Here is a 26,831-nt window from a genome sequence, read left to right as displayed (position 1 = left end):
AGCATTCCCACCTCTGAGCCAGAAGGTTGTGGGCTTGAGCCCCACTCCAGACAACCCTTGAGAGTGGAGACGAGACATCCCAGCTCCAGACCCTGGGTTGACACCCAGTGGGGTACTCACATCCAATGGGAGCAGAGCGCATCTACTCCGTTGCCTCCCACCTCCCCCCCCACCCATCACTGGAGAGCAGGAGCTCTGGCCCCTGAATACTAGGTTGACATCCAATGAGGTACTTGTGTCTGATGCGGGTGGAGTGGTGTCCCCCCACCATTACATCTAGTCGTAAGTCAGTTGCCCCAGTTCAGCTAATGACCTGTCCACATAAAAAAGGGGTCTTCATTACAGAAGCTGGATGTAAAAGTAGTGGAAGAAATGGGTTGCCTCATGTGCCACTGGGCATGGAATCAGAGAGACACATAGGCCTCGCTATTAACCACCGCCCACCCAACAACGGGTAGGCAAGGATCGGGGTGGGGTTAAAAACTAAAAATCGGGGAACAGGTCCCCACGGTTTGCGAGTCGTGCGTGTGCCCCACTGCAAGGCGGAATGCTTCATTAGAATATTTAAATCAGACTCCCACAGTGCAGTTGTGAGCCTAATTTAAATTTAACAGCTGCCGGCCAGCTTTACCAGGGCTCAGCAAAATGGAGACGGGAGCAGCCGGCACCAGCTTTTTAGAACACTCCTTGTGGGTCAGTAGGAGTAGCAGTGCTCCCCACGGCCCCTCAGGCAAACCTTCGGCCTCCCTTCTACAGATCGCGGCCCCTTGATGTGGAGATAAAAGGGAAATTCCCCAAATTAATGTGTAAAATCACTTTGTATCTTTTTGCTCCTACATAGACAACTAAACATATAACTAAAGTGGTAAAAAAAACCTGCATCTCCCTCTCCCTTCTTCAATTTCCACATGTACGCTGACAACACCCAGCTCTACCTCAGCACCACTTCTCTCGACCCCTCCACGGTCTCTAAATTGTCAGACTGCTTGTCCGACATCCAGTACTGGATGAGCAGAAATTTTCTCCAATTAAATATTGGGAAGACCGAAGTCATTCTCTTTGGTCCCCGCCACAAACTACGTTCCCTAGCCACTGACTCCATCCCTCTCCCTAACATCTGTCTGAGGCTGAACCAGACTGTTCGCAACCTTGGTGTCATATTTGACCCTGAAATTAGCTTCCGACCACATATCCATGGCATAACTAAGACCGACTTTCCACCTCCGTAACATCGCCTGTCTTCGACCCTGCCTCAGCTCATCTGCTGCTGAAACCCTCATCCATGCCTTTGTCACCTCTAGATTTGACTATTCCAATGCACTCCTGGCTGGTCCCCCACATTCTACCCTACGTAAACTTGAGACTTGAGGTCATCCAAAACTCGGCTGCCCGTGTCCTAACTCGCACCAAGTCCCATTCACCCATCACCCCTGTGCTCACTGACCTACATTGGCTCCCGGTTAAGCAATGATTTGATTTCAAAATTCTCATCCTTGTTTTCAAATCCCTCCATGGCCTCGCCCCCTCCCTATCTCTGTAATCTCCTTCAGACCCACAACCTCCTGAGATATCTGCGCTCCTCAAATTCTGCCCTCTTGAGCATCCCTGATTATAATCGCTCAACCTTTGGTGGCCGTGCCTTCTGTTGCCTAGGCCCTAAGCTCTGGAATTCCCTACCTAAACCTCTCCGCCTCGCTACCTCTCTTTCCTCCTTTAAAACGCTCCTTAAAACCTACCTCTTTGACCAAGCTTTTGGTCACCTGCCCTAATTTCTTATGTGGCTCGGTGTCAATATTTTGTCCTTTAACACTTCTGTGCAGCGCCTTGGGACGTTTTACTATGTTAAAGGCGCTATATAAATACAAGTTGTTGTTGTTCTTGCATGGTGACTTCTAGTATTATTAATTGTAAGGTTAAAGTTGCCTTGTGGCCTAAACTGAAATACTCTGTTTGCTTCAGTATTGGGCCTAAAAATATATTAGTGATCGCAGAATATAGCGAATTTGGCCATACACCTTAAGGCACAAGTTTAAACATTCTGTACACGGAATACACACAACCTTTACACTTCCTTCCCAGAGGAGTACATTGTCAGAAGTTTTCCTTGCCAATATATATAGCACACTTCTTGGATCCCATCAGTGCTTCTAACTGTTATTCTGCAAAGTCATCCAATGGCACATGGAGATGCTTGTGACATCTCCCTCGAGAGTTTAACTGTTCAGTTGCAAGATGTTTGTAAAGGCTTCGTTTTTAAAATAGATCTAAATAAAACATTAACAAAATGTCTTGATACAAATTTCATCTTTTGGAAACAAGAAACACTTTGGGGTGAATTTTAACCTCCAAAAATGAGTGGGTTGGGATCGGGTGAGATGCTAAAACTTTAAAAATCTCAAACCCGCCTCCAACCCGCCCACTTCCGGGTTTAACGGAGGCGGGACAAGGGGCTGGCAGCCAACCCACTCCCAAGCGGCAGGTTGGCTATTTAAATATTATAATGAGGCTGGCAGCCTCAGATTTAACCTGTTTTGCAGGTTTAACCCTGGCCAGCCAGGTTTTCCAGGCATCGGAAAACGCAGCAGTTGATGAGGACAGCTTCGGGGAGAAGGTAAGTGTCTTTACAGCACTGCTTGTGGGCCAGGAGGAGCAGGAGTGCTACCCCCAGCCCCCCAACCTCCCCCCCATCAGAACACCCCCCTGCCCCATACAATGACCTCCTGTGGTCGGGGATCAGACCCCCACAACCCCACATCTCATGCTCCCAGTAGCAGCTGCAGGCTCCCTAGCTGGGGCTGCGGCCTGCTCGGGAGTGCTCCCTGCCTAACTGGAAGCCAAGCCTGTCAATCGGGCTAACTTCCAGGTGGGGATCCTGGCAAGAATAAATACACACGCTGTGGAATCAAAACTCCACGTCATGCAGGGAAACACGAACTTCCGGGTTTCCTGATGGAAACTCTGCCCCCAACCCCCGCGCCCCCTACACAGTCCACCCGTCAAGACCGGGGCCTTTGCTTCACACAGGAATTACTGTTGCCCTGTTAGCAAACATGGCAACCACTCTGTGCATGCAACACAAGCAGCAATATTTTGTTGAGGGATGAATGTTGGCCAGAATGCTGGATGAACTCTGTGCTTCTCTTTAAATAGTTCCATAGGATCTTTAATATCCACCTAAACAGGCAGGTTGGACCTTGGATTAACTGATTGGGTTAAAGGAAGAGGGGTGGGAGGAGGCTCGAGTGGAGCATAAACACCGGCATGGATCTATTGGGCCAAATGGCCTGTTTCTCTGCTGTAATACGTCACTCTAGGGACGACATTTCTGATAATGAAAAATTCCCTTAAAACTGCACTGAAATGGACTTTGTGCTCGAAGGTGAGAGGTTTTCATCCACAACCTTCTGACCCAGACAGCACTATCAACTAGCCATGCTTTTGAGAGATATTGTACCATTCTAAAATAGATAGTGATTTGTTATCCCTCACTTTCATTAGTCATTCTGATTCCTGTGCCCAGCAGTTGAAAGAGTATTAAATGTCAGAACATGTACAGAATTATTATTGTACTCTTGAGGACGCCGAAGATATTTGCAAGCATTAAATTCTGCTGTTGCTGCTGAATGTTAAAGGGCTATAGATACCCATTTTTCTTCTGGAATAGGAGAGCAAACCATAGCTAAGCTGGGATCTATTTCACCTGAAATGAGCCAGTAATTCCCGAGAGACAGGATCCTGGAATCCAATCTTTGGCTGACATTTTCATCCTTCCACCATTTATATGACATTGAAACAGCCACACTTCGCTTAGTTATCTTCCACTGTGGTTGAGAAGGCCAAAATGGGCCTGAAGTTATAATGGACCAACAACGAAGAATCTGATTTCTCCATTGGCATGGCCAGTACCACTGGAGCAGAAGGGTGAATGGAGGCTGGAAGACTGGGCAGAGATCTCCATTGATAGATCTCTGTAACCTTTGTATCATGTACCATTTTTCGATCAGCCTAAAGTGCATTATAATGGCCCAGAATTTACTGTTGTGGGGCATCTTGCGGTGAGCGCTGTCATTTGCATTTTTTCCTCACCCTTCAGCTCCAATTAATTTTGCACCGCAAATTGCTGGAAGTGCGAATTTAAATGTCGTGTGAGGTCAATGGGGCATCTGGGACCTTGATGAACAGGACTAATAGTCTATTCTCCTTTACCAATGAAATTTAAGGATAGAAAAAGAAACAGTGAATAATGGAGAAGGAAATAGGATGAATTAGAGTCAAATTAGATACAGAAAGGGAAATAAAGGTTGTGATTTTATCAGCAGTGTCAGGATGGTGGCGGGAGAGCTGGCTTCTGGGTTCCAGTCACAATCCTGGCTGCAGCCGCTCTGTCAAAGGGATTTTCCCTTGATTGGCCTTGTTAAGCCCGCCCTGTGGGCTTCCCGGCCAATTAACAGGAAGCGGGTCTGATGACGTCATTTGATGACGCGTCATCAGCCGGTTTCCTTAAAGGGACCACGGCCACATTGAGTTTGACAGTTGTTCTGTCAGTGTTTTATAGCATTGAGGTGAACGCTTGCACCCAGGCTCTCCAAATACTCCCTCCATATGCTTATGGAGGGAGTCGCAGCACGCAGGTAGGTTCTCTTCCCTTCCAAGGGTGGAAGAGACCTCCCCAGGACACCAACGCAGCCTGGTTGCACATTGCACAGGAGGGCAAAAGCAGAGATGTCATCAGGGGTCCCTGGCTGCAGTGGCGCCAACCTTTCAATGATCTCAGTGGATCACAAAACGTTACTGCAAAGCCACACTCAAACTCACCCTGCTGTGCCACTCAACACATCCCCATCACTCTGCCTTCCATACCCATGGAGAAAGACGATGCAGACATAGAAATCGGGCAAGGGGACTGTGACATACTTGAACATATTAGCATCGAGAGGGAGGAGGTGCTAGCGGTTTTAGCAGGCCAAAAAGTGGATAAATCCCCAGGCCCGGACGAGATGTATCCCAGGCTGCTGTGGGAGGCAAAGGAGGAGATTGCAGGGGCTCTGACACTAATTTTCAGAACCTCTCTGGCCACAGGGGATGTACCAGAGGACTGGAGAACAGCTAACGTAGTACCATTATTCAAGAAGGGTAGCAGGGATAAACCAGGGAATTACAGGCCAGTGAGTCTAACATCTGTGGTGGGGAAATTATTGGAAAAAATTCTGAGGGACAAAATTAATCTCCACTTGGAGAGGCAAGGATTAATCGGGGATAGTCAGCATGGCTTTGTCAAGGGTAAATCATGTCTGACAAATCTGATCGAATTTTTCGAGGGGGTGACTAGTGGGGTGGATGAGGGAAATGCTGTGGATGTGGTTTACATGGACTTCAGTAAAGCTTTTGACAAAGTCCCGCATAGGAGACTGGTTAAGAAGGTAAGAGCCCATGGGATCCAGGGTGCCTTGGCGCGTTGGATCCTAAACTGGCTGAGTGGCAGGAGGCAGAGGGTGATGGTTGAAGGTTGCTTTTGTGACTGGAAGCCTGTGTCCAGTGGGGTACCTCAGGGATCGGTGCTGGGTCCCTTGTTGTTCGTGATCTACATAAATGATTTGGATGAGAATGTAAAAGGTATGATCAGTAAGTTCGCAGATGACACGAAAATTGGTGGGGTGGTAAATTGCGAGGAGGAAAGCCTCCGGCTACAGGACGATATAAACGGGTTGGTCAGATGGGCGGAAAAGTGGCAAATGGAATTTAACCCTGAAAAGTGCGAGGTGATGCATTTTGGACGGACAAATAAGGCAAGGGAATACACAATGAGTGGTAGGACCCTAGGAAGTACAGAGGGACCTTGGTGTACATGTACATAGATCCCTGAAGGCAGCGGAGCAGGTAGATAAGGTGGTTAAAAAGGCATATGGGATACTTGCCTTCATTAGCCGAGGCATAGAATATAAGAGCAGGGAGGTTATGATGGAGCTGTACAAAACGCTGGTGAGGCCACAGCTGGAGTACTGTGTGCAGTTCTGGTCGCCTCACTATAGGAAGGATGTGATTGCTTTGGAGAGGGTGCAGAGAAGATTCACCAGGATGTTACCTGGGATGGAGCGCCTCAGCTATGAAGAGAGGCTGGACAGGCTGGGGTTGTTTTCCTTGGAGCAGAGAAGGCTGAGGGGGGACCTGATTGAGGTGTACAAAATGATGAGGGGCATAGATAGGGTAGATAAAGAGGAACTTTTCCCCTTAGTGGGGGGGTCAATAACAAGGGGGCATAGATTCAGGGTAAGGGGCAGGAGATTTAGAGGGGATTTGAGGAGGAACTTTTTCACCCAGAGGGTGGTTGGAATGTGGAACTCAATGCCTGAAAGGGTGGTAGAGGCAGGAACCCTCACAACATTCAAGAAGCATTTGGATGAGCACTTGAAATGCCATTGCATACAAGGCTATGGACCAAATGCTGGAAAATGGGATTAGACTGGACAGGGATGGATGGGCGGCGCAGACACGATGGGCCGAAGGGCCTCTTTCTGTGCTGTAAAAACTCTGACTCTATGACCCTTCTTCTGCACATCCTTACTCACATCAACTTACCTTGCACCTCCACCCAACCCTCTCTATCTACTTTATCACTTCCCCATCTCACTAGCCACCCCTCACACTTACCCTCATCCTACTGCAAGCATACCAACTAACAACACACAAGGGTAGGCACTTGAGAGGTTTAGCCAATGTCCATGTGAAATTTCTGGTAATGTGTTGTCATACAGTGATATCTATTTTTCCAACACTGCCCCTTAATGGACAGATGTGTGTGCACCTTGAGAAGTGTCTTACTGAGTTCCAGTGACTGTTCAGGCATAAATTCCCCCCCCCCGCTTTAATGATAAGTGTGCATGGAATGGCTTGGACATTAAAGGGATACTTCACGGTGCTGGTGTGGAATGGTGTCAACCTGGCACATCATGTGGCAGCCAGGGTTTACAGTGTCAAGTGAAGTAAATCTGGCCATGGTGATGCCATCACTGGCCTCCCGGGCATCAATGTTGTCAGGGGATGATGCCCTGTGTCCAGTGTAGCATCAGGTGATGGCGGAGAAGGTTGGTTTTGTTGTTGGTGATGTTGGGGCTGATCATGGAAGGATTCAGAGGACCAAGGTCTGATTTTTTCAAGGGCACCGATGTTGCTGCAATAGATGGCAGCTGCAGGTGAGATGATAGAAGCGATCTGTCAATGGTGAGAGAAGTTGTTCCAATGAGGTGGTACTGTATATGCAGTTGCCTCTAAACACTTGCAAGCTAAAGAAATCTCTATATGTATTACAAATGTAGTATCCAACAGTTTCTGTACTCTGAAACTGACCATCTGCAAAATGGCATCCTTTACACCACTTCTGCAGCTGTCAGCTTATCATAAACATCAGAGCAGACTCAAATCACGCCAGGTTGAGCTGGCGTGTTCTCCGAGCAGTGGGTAACCCATGGGGGAGAACGTAAAATGGGAAGGAAGCCTCAAAATAGTATTAAATTGGCTTTTAACAAGCCATTTAACAAGCTCAATTGCCTCCCCCGCCGCTTGGTGTCGGGTCAGTTCTCCGCTGACACTGGGAGACTCGTGATGAGGCAGGTTGATAGCGGGTTTCCTACCCGCTGTCAATCTTTGCTATTTTAGTGGACCCGCCTCCAAACCCGCCCCCTGAGCACTGGCAAAATTCCGGCCAAAGAGAGGGAAAGAAAGTTTGGATAGAGAGAGAAAAAAAGAGACAGAGAGGCAAAGCTAGAAAAAAAATGTAAATTTAAAATTTAAAAAACCTCTAAGAACAATTTACTACCTGCGGGAATGAGACTCCACAGTTTCAGTTGTTCCCTTTCTGGGCCTTCAAGGTTGAGTGGCATGCCATGACCAGTAATTGCCCCATTAACAATGAAATAGCAGCCCTAACTTTCTGCAGTGAGTTTAATTCATATTTATGGTGCAAATCCAGCAATCCCTTAACATTCATGGGGTTGTTGATGGTGATCTACAGTTTGTGCAAGGCTAACTGCGGGGCAGTGCAAATCATCCATAAATTTGTGGCAATTCACAATTCACGGCGTATCTCTTCCTCACCACAAATTGTTGGGTTATTTATGCACTAATAAAGTTGTGCACATTAAACTCGCCGTTATTTTGCCAGCAAATTCTGGCCCAGTATTTAAATTAAGTGATTGCACATTTAAATTGTATGAGAGGTTTATTTAAATATCCTAATTCATTTAGATTAAACATACCACAACTTAGGCACAAGGTTTACCAGTCATTTTTTAAAATTGCAACTTTAATACAATATATTAATTGCAATATACTTGAAAACTTTTTTGTTGCATTTTGGCATTTTATGAAACAATTTTGAATTTACAATTTTTTTTATAGGAGCACTTTTGTTTTGTTCTAGCAGTTGCTAATGTTGTCTCTGAATATTGTTTGCTGATTCATGGGAAAGCAGACCACAACTGAAGCATTCAATTGCACTCTTCCCCAGAACAGGAAGAGCTGAACAAGTAGATGGTACATGAACAAGGAGCTCTTATAATATAAACTTACACAGGAGCAATTAGCTGTCCAACAGCAAGTGATGCAGTTCCGTGACAGTCAGGAAGTCAAGTCAAAGTTAATGTTAGTGATTGTTTTTTCAGTGCCCCCAAGATACAGTATTTCATGATTGAATTAGGACAAAGTGAAAGAAGGAATGCCAGGGAAATTAGCAGGAATCAGAATTGGTCTACTCACAACTGCCATTATGCCACGAACCATGCCTACAGACCCTGACACACCCAACCAACACTGACACTGATCTAGGGGAACGAGCCAGTTGCAGAGCTGTGCCATCTGCTGCAAGCACATCTGCAGCCATAGGGATGGCAATGCCAGCAATGGTCAAGGCCACCTGCTGCCCTCACTTTCTTCCAGGCTAGCTCAGGTATCAGCCAAGGTGTCGCCCACACTTGTATCAAAAAGGCGAATGATACATATGGTCAGCATAGGCAGCAGTTTCATCTCCTTGTTCACCGAATAGCAAACAGCAGCATGGTATGGCTGCCCAATGTCACCTCACTGTGAAGGGATAATTACAGTCCTAGCCCTTTTGGGCTATCCCAGATCAGGCGTATTCACCAGACATTCACCTTCAACTTAAGTTAGAGATAGCCGAATTCCATAAGACGCTTAAATGGGTCTAAAGGTTCAGGCTATCTCTCCCTAAAGGAACGGAATGACTGAAGATGTTACCATCCTCCAGATAGTACTTCTAATAAGTTGAACTAGACTGTAACCTTCCGGATATTATGAGGGTCCGGAATACCCCCCAGAATTCTGCAACTCCTTACAAAAGAGTGTACAGAATTTGGGTTTGCGAGTTTATACAAAATTACTCTTTGAGACAATTCTAAAAATATAGTTTTATTTAAGAGCCGACATTCAGTTAACATCTGTTGAATCAGTCGCAACATTAACAATTCAAAATACTATTAGCTTCCATTTCTTATTTCTCAGAGATCCTTATTCTCAAATCTTTACTTCGTTACATTTCTACATTTCTTACTTATTTCTAAATCCAGAACATCCACCAAAATCACTTTGACTTCCCGAGACTCATAGTTAAAGACTTAGAGATGCCTCTCAAGAGTTGAGAAACGCTTTGCCCATTCAGCGAGTTCTGCACTTCCGTTGAAAAGGTCTATGTTTTATACTCTTTTGGCAGTGGTTTCTTCTTTGAATTTCTCTGCTGATGTTAGCTAATTGTCTTTATTGATAGCTCTTTCGAATGCTTTCTATTTTACTGTCAATTCAACTATTGCATGCATAATTATTTCTCTACCTTTAGTTGTTCCAAAAACCATCATAAAAACATCGACAGCTATGGTTTTTTTGATGTCATTCTTATCAAAGATTCTTCATTCAATTCTTAATATTGGCTTTACTGGTTTTTAGCAGACATTGTGACTCTGTGCTGCTCCAAGTTCAATACAAACACAATGTAATTGCTTGGTGTCTCTATTGAAGTTATATCTTCAAAGTGTCCTTGCTGGTATCATATTTACTATGTTTATAAATTAAAGACACCAACTGAATGTTTCATGCATTTCTAGCTATCTCAATTGGTTGTATATTTAATCGTGTTTCTTGTCATCCAAGTTTAACATAAAACTATTTGACCAGCAGGTGATTCTATTACTTAGAAAGATAGAAGATAGGAGCAGGAGTAGGCCATTCGGCCCTTCAAGCTTGCTCCGCCATTCAATGAGATCATGGCTGATCATCCAAATTCAGTACCCTGTCCCTGCCTTCTCCCCATATCCCTTGATCCCTTTAGCCTTAAGAAATATATCCAACTCTTTCTTGAATATATTTAATGAACTGGCCTCCACTGCCCTCTGTGGCAGAGAATTCCACAGGTTCACCACTCTCTGGGTGAAGAAATTCCTCCTCATTTCAGTCCTAAATGGCTTACCCCTTATCCTTAGACTATGACCCCTGGTTCTGGACTACCCGGCCATCAGAAACATTCTTCCTGCGTCTAGTCTGTCCAGGCCTGACAGAATTTTATAGGTTTCGATGAGATCCCCTCTCAATCTTCTAAACTCCAGTGAGTATAAGCCCAATCGACACAATCTCTCCTCATACGTCATTCCTGCCATCCCAGGTATCAGCCTGGTGAATCTTCGCTGCACTCCTTCCATGGCAAGAACGTCCTTCCTCAGTTAAGGCGACCAAAACTGCACACAATACTCAAGGTGCGGTCTCACCAAGGCCCTGTACAACTGTAGCAAGACATCCTTGTTCCTGTACTCAAACCCTCTCGCTACGAAGGCCAACATACCATTTGCCTTCTTAACCACCTGCTGCACCTGCATGCTTACCTTCAGCGACTGGTGCACAAGAACACCCAGGTCTCTTTGCACTTCCCCTTCTCCCAATCTATTGCTATTCAAATAATAATCTGCCTTCCTGTTTTTGCCACCAAAGTGGATAACCTCACATTTATCCACATTATAGTGCATTTGCCATGTTTCTGCCCAGTCACCCAACCTGTCCAAATCATACTGGAGTTTCACGACATCCTCCTCACAGCATACCCTCCCACCCAGCTTTGTGTCATCTGCAAATTTGGAGATATTACATCCAATTCCCTCGTCCAGATCATTAATATATGTTGTGAACAGCTGGGGTCCTAGGACCGATCCTTGCGGTAACCCACTAGTCACTGCCTGCCACTCGGAAAATGACCCGTTTATTCCAACTCCTTGCTTTCTGTCCACCAACCAGTTCTCTATCCAAGTCAATACCTTACCCCCAATCCCATGTGCCTTAATTTTGCATGCTAATCTCTTATGCGGGACCTTATCAAAAGCCTTCTGAAAGTCCAAATACACCACATCCACTGGTTCTTCCTTATCTATTTTACCAGTTCCATCCTCAAAAAATTCCAGTAGATTAGTCAAGCATGATTTACCTTTTGTAAATCCATGTTGACTTTGTCCGATCCAGTCACTGCTTTCCAAGTGCTCTGCTATTACATATTTTATAATGGACTCTAGCATTTTCCCCAGTACCGATGTCAGGCTTACCGGTCTATAATTCCCCGCTTTTTCTCTACCACCTTTTTTGAATAGTGGGGTAACATTAGCTACCCTCCAATCCATGGGTACTCTTCCAGAGTCTATCATGTTCTGGAAGATGACCAGCAATGCATCTACTATTTCTAGGGCCACTTCCTTAAGTACCCTGGGATGTAGATTATCAGGCCCTGAGGATTTATCGGCCTTCAGTCCCATCAATTTTCCTAACACCATTTCCCTACAAATACTGATTTCTTTCAGTTCCACCCTTTCATCAGACACTATGTTCCCCGGCATCTCTGGGAGGTAATTTTGTCCTCCTTTGTGAAGACAGAACCAAAATATGTATTTAGTTGGTCAGCCATTTCTTTGTTCCCCATTATAAATTCCCCTGATTCTGACTGCAAGGGACCTACGCTTGACTTCACCAATCTCTTTCTCTTCACATATCTATAAAAGCTTTTAGTCAGTTTTTATGTTCCCTGCAAGCTTACTCTCATATTCTATTTTCCCTTTCTTAATGAATCCCTTTGTCCTCCTTTGTTGAATCCTAAACTGCTCCCAATCCTCAGGATTATTGCTTTTTCTGGCCAATTTATATGTCCTCTCCTTGGATCTTATGCTATCCCTAATTTCCCTTGTTAGCCACAGTTGAGTCACCTTTTTTATTTTATTTTTGTGCCAAACTGGGATGAACAAATTATGTAGCTCATCCATTCGGTCTTTGAATGTTTGATATGGCCTTTTCAAAGGCACATGGCTTTTTAATGTTTGTGTTTCTGTTTTACGTGTTAGTTCTTAATACTTTAAACTGGGCATTCTCGTTGTGTTCGTTGCAAACTGTAGACTTTTCGGGAGCACCAATGGTTTGCTTCAATCTTTCATTGTTTTAGTATATTTAACTAATTCCGATTTCAAAGCTTGTTTACAACTTTGTTATCAACTGATCTTTATCTCAGAAGCCTGTTCTTCTGTTTACAGCCTGTGTCTCCGAGGCTTTAGACTTTAAACCCAGTATATCATGTATTAATATCAGTATTCTGTTCATATTATGGTGTATCTTTCTGAAACATGGCTTATTCCCTCAAAACTGCTGCCTTTCCCAAAGTAGAGAGGTTACTGAAGGCAGCAAAATAGGTAGACGGGGACCAGAATCCTACCTCTCCTTTGTCGCTACCACTTTGTCCACTTCAACTGTGCACAATGACTGATGTTACCTTTTCAACATAGCTGCTTCACTAACTGCATCCTCCATGAAGTTTGTAGCTGTGTTGGAGCTTGCAAACATTGATGAGAAGGATGTAAGATGCTGTGAGGTATTGCCTTGCTCTGGACTGCTCGTAGTGCCAGTGTCAGACCGGGTTTCCAGGTCTACGATGGCAGAAAAACTGTCTCCTACACACAGATTCTGAAAGAGCTGATATTACCCGTTTGTGTGTTGCATGTATGCCTCTGTGGAAATTAGTGAGGAGGGAAACCAGACATAAAAAATGGACGCAAATATCTCTGCATTCTAGGGAGGTCTTCAGTCTCAGATTCTACTCCCACCATACAAATTATATATAAAGATGTCCAGGTGTCCTTCTAATGGCTTGTAATTTCTGAGGTCTGTTTCCTTGTATTATGTGCCATCATGCAAGCAGAAAAGTAGGTTTCAGATTTTGTAAATTGAAAGTGCAAATACACTGTGCCACACAGCAGTGACTATGCGTCATGCAGCTAATTTTTTTTAAAATTCATTCTTGGGATGTGGGCATTTCTGGCAAAGCCAGCAATTCTTACCCTTTCCTAATTGCCCTGATAGTGTAGTTCACGTGGCTCATTATTGATTGCAGTGGTGTTAAGAGTCAACCACATTGGTGTGGGACTAGAGTCACATAGAAGCAGTTTTCCTTTCTCAGAGGACATTAAATGAAGCAGTTGGGTTTTTATGACAACATTTTATGACAAATTGCCATTTTGGGATTTGAACTCATATTCTCTGGTTTATTAGCCTAGGCCTTTAGATTACAGCCCAGTAACATAGCCACTACACTACCCTTACATTGTATCATCATGATTTTCTTTTACATGAGGGCTTAGCATGGGCCAGCAGTAAATGTGGAACAGGTTGAAAGGCAACGTTTTGTGACAGTCACATGGTACAGCTGGCTAATTAAGCAATAATGTTTTATTGTATAAGAAGCTTAAAACAAATGAATTCGTAGAGGTGGCCTGTCAGAGACAATGGCTATTCTCAACAATCCTTCTATTTAAATTCACAGAATATATAGACACAAATGACTAATCACTCAATTCACTTTTACGGTTCCTGTGCTCCTGGGACAATGGAAATTGTAGCTGTGGGTGCAACTGGTTAGAATAAAATAAATTGTAATGTTAGATTTGATATCCTGAAGTATTGATAGATCACTTTAAAGAATTAGGGAGCAATTTCAGGGAGGATTATCTTCTTTGGTTATTTATTTCCCTCAGGAGATGAAATGAGCTGAGCAGAGTCCACAATAGAACTTGATCTGCTCTACAGAAGGCTGAATGTCCTTATTTCATTCTGTACTTTAAAAAAATTTAAATGAAGCATAATGGTATAGTAAAAATGTAATGAGATCTTTGCCGTACTTGAATTGTGCTTTTGGTGCCTCATTTGATCAAGATGCATAATACAACATTACTCTCGGAAGGCCTATTGCCTTCTTGTGGAATGTTATTCCTCTATTACAGTAACACTCCTGGGATCACAGGAATTTTCATATATTTTCCTAGATCTTCATAAAGGAGTGCCAATTAAATTTACATTGCTCAAGCTTATGCTCAAATTCTTGGACGTAATTTCCTATCAATTACTGTAGATTTTTCAGTAAACTTACATTCTTGCCAAAATATACCAAATGCAAACATATAGAAATTATAATGAACATAAACTGAATATGCTTTAGATTGACAGGATGTCAAAACGTTATGGTATAAAAACATTTTTTCAATGGTTATGAATTTATAGCAGTTCTACCTTCAAACAATACCTTTGCTGTAAGTAAATTCTCACCATAGCTTCTGGTCCCCTTTTCTCCACAGCAATGCATTGCGTTTGACAGTGGGGATCTTTACTAATCTCTAAAAGACCAGTTCCAGTTCACTGAGCAAACAGACCCCTGAAAGGATCACTTAAGATAGCACAAATCATTTGGAGGCTATTGTATAAAAATGAACAGGCTAGCCAAACACCTCCTAATTAATATAAGGATATCCAGCAATATTGAGAGTACTCTCGAACACAAGGGAATAGCTGCTGAATTTAACATAGCCACATTTATCGTGTTGTGTCACAACAGAGCGACACACCTTTTCACTGTTATAGGTGAGAACTGGGCAGGCTTATGGGTTCCGGTGCCCCTCCTCGCAAGGGTTCTGGCCCCTCAACCAGCATCATTAAAACAGATTTTCTGATCATTATCTCATTGCTGTTTGTGGGAGCTTGCTGTGTGCATTTTTGGCTGCTGCGTTTCCTACATTACAACAGTGACTACACTTCAAAAGTACTTCATTGGCTGTAAAGCGCTTTGTGACAAAAGGTGAAATAGGCCTGGGTATCTGGAGGGATAGAAAGATTGCTATTATTCTGCTGGCACATATCTGTCAGCGCTGAGTAAAATTTGAGGAGTATGTGTGTTGGGGTGAAGTAGGTTTGATGCTGGATTCCAAACTAGCAATCTCGCTCGACTTCAGATAGAGGCTGCAGTAGTTATCCTCCACGCTCTTTACCAGTCATCCTTTTTTGTTGGCTGTCAAAGGTCTCAATCCCAAGAGATTATCTGTGGTCATGGAGCATAGCATGGAATAGAGGAACTCTGCGATGGAGTAATGGTATCACTGAGTTAGGTTGTATTGTATTTGGGGGGAAATGGCAAGGTGCGGAGGTAGTGTCAGATCTGAAGGTGGCAGAAGTGGTGTGTGAGGTAGAAATTGTCAGCAAGCAAGACATGATCTTGTTCTTGTGGAGCGACATGACCCTTTTGCCCTTTGGCGTGCCAGGCCATGAGGCCACTTGGAGCGAGTACTCCTGCAAAAGTAATGCTTTGTTATAGTGTGGAGATTGCTGGCGAGCCTTGGAATACTTTTGATGTGACACAAACTTCTTTCCCAGCTACCACTGCTGTGGCGCGTGTGAAGCACAGACCAGCCAGGGAATTGGAAAACACCAGGAACAGAAATCACAGCAGTGCCAAATACAGAAGTCTGTCTTCCGAGCATCAGCAGTAGAAAACCCCGCAGAGAAGGTAAGCTGGTTTTTAGCACCAGTCCCGACAGCACAGCTGCAACTGCGGAAGAAGAGAATCAGGACTTAATGTGAAGTGGCAACGCCAGCTGTCTTTAGAGCTCTTTAAATCCTTACACAATTTTAACATCCCCAACATTATAGGCCAAATTTCAGTCATTCCCATTGCATCGCCACTTGTCCAGCACAATAATACTCCCACTGGAAGAGTATCATTATTATTACAATATTCATTCAGTTCTGAATGCCACACATGGGCCTCGATTTACCTCCAATAATCTGCCCAAAATCAGCTAAGTACAAGGACAAGGGAGTAGGGAAACCTATTTCCGGTTCCCTACCCTTTAAAACAGAAATAGAAATTTCCCTCTCCCCGTCCCACTTCACCGGGGACCCGGGCTGCCCACCCATCATTTAAATGTTGGTGGGGTTGCAAAATCAGCCAATTTCCAAAGATTCCCACCACAGTACCACTTACCCACGTTAAGACCAGGGGGGAGAGATTGGTGTATGTTGCACCCGTGTTTCGGGTGTAAAAGGGGAGGAAAGCTGACTAATTTAGCGGAGGGTCAGCCTCCACCCAATCTGTGGGTGCCTTTGGGGCACTACTAGCTTCGTCGGGCTATTCTTTGGCATCCCAGGGGGTCACCTAAAACAGGCATTAGGCCTGCAGCATATATTAATTAGGCACCGAAAGCCTGTAGATGGAACCCTATAGAAAATATGTTTACGATGAGTGGAACAGGGGCCAGGCCTGCTCCGCTCAGAATTCTTCAGTGATCCCTACGGCCACCAATGAAAGGTAACATTTTGTAATTTTTTTTTAAACTGCCTGTGGAGCCAGGAGGAACAGGAGTGCCCCCTGCCTTCCCCGCCACACACACATTGCCCGCTCCGACTCCTCTCGGGGGATTTACCTTCGGGCCACTGCCTGTTAGGCAATCGGCCTGACATTCGGCATCAGCAATGAGCCAGCTGCCTGTGGACGGGTAGAGGCCCAATTTCAGGCCGGCCTCAGGCCTCCCCATTGAGGTGCGTGCTGCCAGTACAGTGCTGTGTCCAGGCCCGAACATGGGCCCAAATTCATTTCTACCGCAGGCGGAGGGGAAGCAGTACTTCCTGAAGCAGTGGCGGGAGGATCGCTGAAAGAGGACAATCTGATAATGGTCACCTCACACCCCGCACACTTTCTTCTGCCCTTCTGATTCAAGCAAAAGTGATGTGGGCAGATTCAAGACTCATTTTAAAAAATGTACCTGAAAGTGTTGAGAGTGCTTCTGATCCCTTTTATGTTGGCTCCTTCCATTCCTGGTGTTGCTGAACATGTGCACCACTGCAGTTCTGCAGGGTTTTCCTCCTTGGCACTGGCTGCCTCCCCCCATAGAGTGGAGTGAGAATAGAAACATAGAAGATAGGAGCAGGAGTAGGCCATTCGGCCCCTCAAGCCTGCTCCGCCTTTCAATGAGATCATGGCTGATCATCCAAATTCAGTATCCTGTCCCTGCCTTCTCCCCATATCCCTTGATCCCTTTAGCCTTAAGAAATATATCCAACTCCTTCTTGAATATATTTAATGAACTGGCCTCCACCGCCCTCTGGCAGAGAATTCCACAGGTTCACCACTCTCTGGGTGAAGAAATTCCTCCTCATCTCAGTCCTAAATGGCTTACACCTTATCCTTAGAGTATGACACCTGGTTCTGGACTACCCGGCCATCGGGAACATCCTTCCTGCATCTAGTCTGTCCAGGCCTGACAGAATTTTATAGGTTTCAATGAGATCCCCTCTCAACCTTCTAAACTCCAGTGAGTATCAGCCCAATCGCCACAATCTCTCCTCATACGTCATTCCTGCCATCCCAGGTATAGCCTGGTGAATCTTCACTGCACTCCTTCCATGGCAAGAACATCCTTCCTCAGATAAGGCGACCAAAGCTGCACACAATACTCAAGGTGCGGTCTCACCAAGACCCTGTACAACTGCAGCAAGACATCCTTGTTCCTGTACTCGAACCCTCTTGCTACGAAGGCCAACATACCATTTGCCTTCTTAACCGCCTGCTGGAACCTGCATGCTTACCTTCAGCAACTGGTGCACAAGAACACCCAGGTCTCTTTGCACTTCCCCTTCTCCCAATCTATTGCCATTCAAATAATAATCTGCTTTCCTGTTTTTGCCACCAAAGTGGATAACCTCGTATTTATCCACATTATAGTGCATTTGCCATGTTTCTGCCCAATCTCCCAACCTGTCCAAATCGTACTGGAGTTTCACGACATCCCCCTCACAGCATACCCTCCCACCCAGCTTTGTGTCATCTGCAAATTTGGAGATATTACATCCAATTCCCTCATCTAGCTCATTTATATTGTGAACAGCTGGGGTCCAAGGACCGATCCCTGCGGTACCCCACTAGTCACTGCCTGCCACTCGGAAAAAGACCCGTTTATTCCAACTCTTTGCTTTCTATCTGCCAACCAGTTCTCTATCCAAGTCAATACCTTGCCCCCAATCCCATGTGCCTTAATTTTGCATGCTAATCTCTTATGCGGGACCTTATCGAAAGCCTTCTGAAAGTCCAAATACACCACATCCACTGGTTCTCCCTTATCTATTTTACCAGTTACATCCTCAAAAAAATTCCAGTGGATTAGTCAAGCACAATTTACCTTTTGTAAATCCATGTTGACTTTGTCCGATCCTGTCACTGCTTTGGATCTTAGGAGAAGCCAGGCTGAAGCAGGTCTGAAGAGGAGCGGGACGTGAAGAGGTCCTGAAAGGTGAGGTTTTTTGCCCACCTTTGCAGGTCTAGGAGCAGTGGGAATCCTCCACCAGGCCTCACAAGGAAAGTTTAGACCTCCCCTCCCGCAAGACATTCCTGCATACCGGTGGGCCGTGGGCCCTCTGATTTCCATGAGACCAGCAGCATGGACCGAACGGACGCACGATAATGAAGCCTGGTCTCATTCCGAGAAGGTCGGAAAAGAACCGACTCCAGCAATTTCAAGCCTCCTGGGAGTTGAAATAAACCCTCTTAAGTTTTGAAAAGGTCGATCAAATCTAATAAATCTCATAAGAAAACCTGTGCCATTAGTTTTTGGAACGATTCTAGCTCGACCGAGTCTCAATTGGTCACATAACAGATTGATGAAGCCAAAAATAAAACTGCGATGAAAGATTTTGTTCATCTCACGTCACAGAATTTAATGGAGCCTCTCAGCTGAGTTGAATGTGCATTATTATGATGCTGAATTCTAAAATAATATGGCATTCTAGAACCTGTCATGATGAATACCGTGATAAACAGCACTTTGTCATACGTCAGAGAAGGATCCACAGCAGCAATCTCCAGCTTTGCTCTAAAATTGGACGAATTATGTGGTGACTTTCTGCCGGTCAATTTTGTAAGTGGTTATTACTCATGACCTGGCGATGAGTTCCCTGGCAACTAATTTGGGGTCCGGCTTTTGCAATCGGGCAAAGGCTGAATTATGTTATGCCGACATCAGGAAATTATTTTGAGCGGCTTGGATAATAAATGCTCCTGGGGATCCGGCCTACTCTGTGCTGCATTCTCAACCAATTGTTTATCCACCTGAGCATCCCTAATTGCAGATGCAGTCATCTTCTAAATATAGTCACACACCGACCTTTTAATGATGAGCTGATTTATTTCTAACAAACGTAATTTTATGAGGGCTTCAGTTTTAAAGGAATGGTAAATAAGCAGAACGGGCACTCAGGTACTGGACTACTGCCAAGTGCTGGACTGTTGCCAGATACAGTCCAGGCCCTCATTTGATGGTTGCACTCAGGGTTTATCTACAGTAGCTTTACTCGTCTCGGCCAATTTTCTGCTCTGGCCGTTAACGTCGATGGAAGTGCCCTCCCATGCACCTGGGTGAATTTCCAGGATCAAGGCCCTATAATTATTAAGGTGGTGTCCCCAGCCCCCACCTCCCTGCCCAGTACAGGTTGGAGAATGGCTGTCAGAGGCCATGTTAAGGTCAACACCTCTTGAGATGGCTGAAGTGGGTTCGAGTGTTATAGCTTTACAATGTTTTAATTCCTGCAGGGCTAGCGAGTTAAAATTATTACCTTGCAACCAGTTCAACAACCTTTAACTATTAAAATCCCCCTCCACTGTCCATAGCAACACTAGATCCTCGGAATACAGTGGCGTCTCTTGGCCCCAGTGTTACTAAGTGCAAATCAAGGGAAATACGCCACACAATGTACTTCTGTCCTTGGCCTCTGGGGCTTTGTTCATATTGTTTGGTTACTTTTTATAGATAATAACTGATTATATAATGGATCATTTTCTTTTTTTAATGTGACAAATAAAGCAGATGATCAAAGAATCAACCCACTGCTCTAAATAAATCTGGATTAAAGAGCTAGTATCCGTAATGGTGACCATGAGACTATCGATTGTTGTAAAAACCCATTTTGTTCACTAATGTCCTTTAGGGAAGGAAATCTGCCATCCTTACCTGGTCTGGCCTATATGTGACTCCAGACCTACAGCAATGTGGTTGACTCTAACTGCCATTTGAAATGGCCTAGCAAGCCACTCCGTTGTACCAAACCGCTACGAAAAACATTAAGAATAAAACCGGACGGACCACCCAGCATCGATCGAGGCACTGGCTTCGGACATGACAGCGGCACACCCAGCCCAGTCAACTCTGCAAAGTCCTCCTCACTAACATCTGGGGACTTGTGCAAAAATTGGGAGAGCTGTCACATAGACTAGTCAAGCAACAGCCTGCCATAGTCATACACAGAATCATAGGCCGGAATTTTCCCATTGCCAAGCATCCAGATTTAGGGGCGGGTCAGCAGTAAAAATCCCGGAAAAGCGAGCGTATTGGGAACCCGCCAACATCCCACCACCTCGCGCATTTAACTCCGGTGGCTTTGAAAGCGCAACACGGGCCCGATCAGCAGAGGCAGGCGATGTCATTGAAATCATTAAGTGCTTGTTAAGAGATCTTTAAGAGTGATTTTAACGCCAGCTTTTGAGTTTTACTGCAGGATCAAGGGATTCACGGAGGTCGGGTGTCTCGCCTGTGAAGGGGAGGCAGAAGCTCAGTGACCATTGGTGAGTTCATTCATTGACAGCTGAGAAAAGCACAAATATTGCAACATTACACCTCATTACTTGCCTCATGGAAAGGCTCTTGCTCACTCCATTTTGTCCAAAGATTTCGATGTCTGCAGCTTGCAGGTCATTTTTGAAACCTCGGAAGCCAGTCTCACCACATTGTTACTCACTATCGCAACATTGAGGGATTGGCTCTCTGATCTCCACTTTACCTGCCATCTATTACATCAGCATGGGTGCCACTTATACTGTGTCATCTTGGACCTCAGAATCGGACCAAGATGAGCCCCACACCAACAACACCAGCCAAACCAGCAGCAGCAGCAACCACAACAGCAGCCTTCTCCTTAACGACTTGATGCTCCACAGGGGAAAGGGGGGCACCACAGGGCTGTAGCGTGCCGATGGCGATACCCCCAACAGGCAGGTATACAGGCAGAGGATGAGCTTCCTCAACATGACTGAGCAGCAGTGCTTCAGGAGGCTCAGGCTATCATGCCAGGGCATCACAGACATTTGTAGCTGGCTGGAACAAGACCTGCTGCCCAGAGGACCTGGTGGATACACCTTACCCATGGCAATCAACTTCTTTGCCTCAGGCTCCTTCCAGGGATCTGCAGCAGACATTTGCAGGATCTCGCAGTCGGCTGCCTACAGGTGCATCACACAGGTCATCGATGCCCTCTTTGACAAGTCAGCCAATTATATCAACTTTGGCACTGATGAAGCCAGTGTTACTGAGTGTGCGCTTGGCTTTGCGGCTCTGGCTGACCTCCCACAAGTGTAGGGCGTCATCGACTGTACACATGTGGCCATGAAGGCACCCCCACATCACCCAGGATTGTTTGTGAACCGCAAGGTTCCCTCTTCTGCAACTATAAAAAGATGATTATGCATGTGTGCACCAGATTCCCTGGCAGCTGTCATGACTCTTACGTCCTTTGCCAGTCCACTCACTCTCAGCTCTTCGCACCTCCAAACAGACTTACCAGTTGGCTGCTTGGAGACAAGGGCTATCCACTGAAGACGTGGCTCATGACACCACTGAGGAGGCCAAGTACTGAGGCTGAGGAGCATTATAATGAGAGCCACATCTCCACCAGAGCATAGAGCAAGCAATAGGTATGCTGAATATGCACTTCAGATGCCTTGACAGATCTGGAGCAGCTCCTTAGTACACACCTGCCAGGGTCTCCAGAATTATTGTCATATGCTGCGTGCTGCACAACATAGGGCAGCAGCAAGGATTGGAGCTACAGGAGGGGCAAGACACAGAGCACACAGCCTCTTCAGAGGAGGAGGAAGAGCAGGTGGAAGATGAGGAGGAGGAAGAGGAACCTGAAGTGCAGATGGCACCAGTTGCAGTGCACATTGCTGCCCGGGAGGCCCGGGCTGGCCTCATCATGGCCAGATTTACTTAACTTGCTCCAATGCAGCCACATACTGTCCTCCGCCCACACCCCCAGCAACACCATAAAGTATCCCTACAATGACCAATCCATTCCCCTCACGCAAAGCCCCAATGTTCGAGGTAAAAAAATGTCTCACCATTCACTAGTAACAAAGTGACAAAGCCACTTCCAAGGTTTGTGGCAAAAATGGACAAGACCCGAAAGTGATGCATAGAAAAACATTTATGTGTCATCAAAATAAATGAAATTTAACACTAACATTTTTTGATACACCCACGTGCATACTCGTACATCTACACCATGTACATTTACTTTTGTGTAATTTTTCTTTTCCACATGCTTCTACAAGGTGCAACCCCTGTGGCTTCAGCAGAGGTAGTTGCAGGCTGCTCACTTCCCTGCTGCGGCTTGTCAGACAATTTAGACGGACGTCCTCTGGGTTTTGGAGCCTGTGATGGCCCCGCCAAAGTGTGCTCCTCCTGCGACTGTGCAGGGACAGATTCGGCCATCAGGATCTGAGGCAGCATGTGGGGCTCTGACTGAGGGGGAGGCAATGGGGGAGATGTGGGAGTACTTTGAGAAGAGCCCCCACTCCCATGTCCCCTCTCATCATCAACCCTCTCATGCGCCACCCGGACTTCCCTGCTAGCAAGGAGCTGGCGAGCACCTTGCACAGCAGTGGGGCGTTGAAGGCCCTAATAAACATTTACATCCCTCCTTGAGAGGAGGTCTATGAGCGTCTACCATCTGTTGTCCACAGCTAGCATGTGCTCATGTGACTGGCGCGTTTGCTGCTCCATGCAGGTGGCCATCCTTTCCATGGAAGAGTACTTCTTTGCCATCGCCTGCGACATGGTGGTGCTCATTGTTGGAGATGGACTCTTCCATTCTGTGCACATTTGCAGAAATCGCAGCTGCAAAAGATGCCAGAGCCTCATGCAATTGTTGCTGCCCCTCCAAGACCACCCTCTTTCTCGATAGGTACCCTCACCCCCGAGGCTCAGCGTCCGCTTGCAGCTCAGCAAAGCTTGGTGTGTCCTGCGCCCTCCCGCGAGGAGTCTCTACTGCTGTCCCTGTCAACACCACCTGCTCTTGCTCACTTGTGAATTTTGAGACACCAGGTGACAACTCTACCCTATGGCGCAAAGGACCCACCGAGGTGTGCGTATCTGCGCTAGTGCTGGGTGTGCTTGGATCTGCTGACGCTGCACCCTCAGAGGCTGAAGATCCCTCTGAGGAGTCGTCTTCCTCCTCTGACTGGACAGTGGGGGGGAGGGGTGCAGTTGATGGACCTGTGGGAGAGTAAAGAGATGAGTTAGAAGTGTTATATTAAGAACGGGCAACATTACCATGATGCACATGATAACATTCCACTGGCTGCTGACATCAGTCACCATATCGGTGACTGTTGTATGCCATGTGGCTGTATGAGATGTGATTCTGTCACCAGGTTGCTGGGATGTCCCCCTCTCTCTGTCGCCCACCGCAGCAGCTGTGCAACTCCAGATATCTCCAGGGCCCCTCCCCTGCTGGCGTCAGTTGCGTGAAGACTAGTGGGCCACCTCCCGTTTTCTGCCTTTCTCCGTTGTTCTGGGCTCTCTGTTCAGGGAACAAAGAGAAGTTTGAGTGAGAGTGATGGAATGAGTGTAAGGAATGGATGGGCTACATCTGTAGAGGGTAACTATGAGGGAGTGGGGTGCCAATGCCAAATTACCTCCTTCTGTGGTGTGACTTGTTATGATTGCATTAGGGTGAGGGTGAGTATGAGGGGTGGTTAATCAGAGGGGGATGTGAGTATGTACATCGAGAAAGAGGGATGGGTGGACATGCAAGGTATGTTGGTGTGAGGAATGATGTGCAGGAGTAGGCTTGGGAAGGCAGAGTGATGGGAATGTGTTGACAGGCACATCAGGATGAAGGTGAGTGTGGCATTACACTCACCTTTCCTGACGTCCTGAGATCATTGAATAGTTTCCTGCACTGGATTCGGGTCCTCCTGACAACATCCCTGCTGCTGACCTCCTCCGCTATATCCAGCCAGGCTCTTTTTGTTTCTTGTGGAGATCTCCTTCGCCTGTCAGGCTCCACCAGAGTATGCAGCGATGAGTCTGAAAAGCGTGGTACAGCCCCCTGCCTTTAGCTATCCATCCTTGATACTTTATAAGAGTATTGTGGCCTTCGTTTGTCAGGTTCCACCCTCCTCTAACAACCTTCAAACGAGTTGGGTACAAGGCTGTTTTAAATATCGGCGCTGGAAAGGAGTCATCGATGACATCATCAGAGCTGCACCATTTAATAGGGCCGGGAAACGTGCATGAGTCTTTCAAGTTGCATGCCCGACCTGCTATGTGGCCCGCATGCACCCGACTCAAAGGTGAAAATTCTGCCCATACATTTCAGCCAATGTCCCAGACTCCTCCATCACCATCCCTGGGTATGTCCTGTCCCACGGGCAGGACAGACCCACCGGAGGTGGTGGTACAGTGGTATACAGTCGGGAGGGAGTGGCCCTGGGAGTTATCAACATTGACTCCGGACCCCATGAAGTCTCATGGCTTCAAGCATAGGCAAGGAAACCTCCTGCTGACTACGACCTATCGCCCTCCCTCAGCTGATGAATCAGTACTCCTCCATGTTGAACACTACTTGGAAGAAGCACAGAGTAGCAAGGGCACAGAATGTACTCTGAGTGGGGGACTTCAATGTCCATCACCAAGAGTGACTTGATAGCACCACTGCTGACCAAGCCCTGAAGGACAGAGCTGTCAGACTGGACCTGCGGCAAGTGGTGAGAGAACCAACATGAGGGAAAAACCTACTTCACCTCATCCTCACTAATGTACCTGTCGCAGATGCATCTGTCCATGACAGTAGTGGTAGCATTGACCACTGCATAGAACTTGTGGAGATGAAGTCCCGTCTTCACACTGAGGACAACCTCCATTGGGTGATGTAGCACTTTTAAAAAAATGTGTTCCTGTATTGTGGGTGTCATTGGCAAGGTCAGCATTTATTGCCCATCCCTAACTGCCCTTGAGAAGGTGGTGGTGAGATGCCTTCTTGAACCGCTGCAGTCCATATGGTGAAGGTACTCCCATATTGCTGTTAGGGAGCCAGCGACTATGAAGGAATGATGATATATTTCCAAATCATGATGATGTGTGACTTGGAGGGGAAATTGGAGGTGATTGTGTTCCCATGTGTCTGCTATGTGGTCATGGGTTTGGGAGGTGCTGCCGAAGAAGCCTTGATGAGTTGCTGCAGTGCATCTTGTAGATGGTACGCGCTACAGCCATGGTGTGCTTGTGGTGGAGGGAGTGAATGTTTAAGGTGGTGGATGGGATGCCAATCAAGCGGGCTGCTTTGTCCTGGATGGTGTCGAGCTTCTTGAGTGTTGGAGCTGCACTCATCCAGGCAAGTGGAGAGTATTCCATCATACTCCTTACTTGTGCCTTGTAGATGGTGGAAAGGCTTTGGGAAGTCAGGAGCTGGGATACTCACCGGAGAATACCCAACCTCTAACCTGGTCTTATAGCTACAGTATTTATGTGGCTGGTCCAGTTAAATTTCTGGTCAATGGTGACTCCCAGAATGTTGATGTTGGGGGATTCAGCGATGGTAATGCTGTTGAATGTCAAGGTGCGGTGGTTAGACACTCTCTTGTTGGAGATAGTCATTACGTGGCACTTGTATGGTGCAAACATTACTTGCCACTTAACAGCCCAAGCCTTAACGTCATCCAGGTCTTGCTGCATGCGGGCATGAACTGCTTCATTGTCTCAGGAGTTGCGAATGGAACTGAACAGTACAATCATCAGCGAATATCCCCACTTCTGACCTTATGATGGAGGGAAGGTCATTGATGAAGCAGCTGAAGATGGTTGGGCCTAGGACACTGCCTTGAGGAACTCCTGCAGCAATGTTCTGGGGCGGAGATGATTGACCTCCAACAACCACAATCATTTTCCTTTGTGCTAGATATGACTCCAGCCAGTGGAGAGTTTCCCCCCCCCCGATTCCCATTGACTTCAATTTTACTAGGGCTCCTTGATGCCACATTCAGTCAAATGCTGCCTTGAAGTCAAGGGCAGTCACTCTCACCTCTGGAATTCAGCTCTTTTGTCCATACTTGGACTAAGGCTGTAATGAGGTCTGGAGCTGAGTGATCCTGGTGGAACCCAAACTGAGCATTGAGGAAACATATAGAAACATAGAAGATAGGAGCAGGAGTAGGCCATTCGGCCCCTCTAGCCTGCTCAACCATTCAATGAGATCATGGCTGATCATCCAAATTCAGTACCCTGTTCGGGCCTTCTCTCCATATCCCTTGATCCCTTTAGCCTTAAGAAATATATCCAACTCCTTCTTGAATATAATGAATTGGCCTCTACTGTCTTCTTTGGTAGAGAATTCCACAGGTTCACCACTCTCTGGGTGAAGAAATTCCTCCTCATCTCTGT

The 26,831-nt window shown here is 46.1% G+C and overlaps 1 long non-coding RNA gene across 1 annotated transcript; it reads left to right on the top strand.

Moving 5' to 3' along the window:
- Positions 1–2,514: 2,514 nt before the first annotated feature.
- LOC147110969 (uncharacterized) lies at positions 2,515–20,241 on the top strand. The gene is made up of 3 exons (XR_015080022.1): positions 2,515–2,611; positions 15,721–15,853; positions 18,576–20,241. It is a non-coding gene; the product is annotated as an uncharacterized LOC147110969 (long non-coding RNA).
- Positions 20,242–26,831: the final 6,590 nt, after the last annotated feature.

The sequence above is a fragment of the Somniosus microcephalus genome, chromosome 11 (assembly GCF_052327205.1).
Source record: "Somniosus microcephalus isolate GS21.2 chromosome 11, FLI_Smic_1.0, whole genome shotgun sequence".
Lineage (NCBI taxonomy): Eukaryota > Metazoa > Chordata > Chondrichthyes > Squaliformes > Somniosidae > Somniosus > Somniosus microcephalus.
The sequence above is the reverse complement of the archived record's forward strand: the minus strand, read 5'-3'. Positions and strand labels throughout refer to the sequence as shown.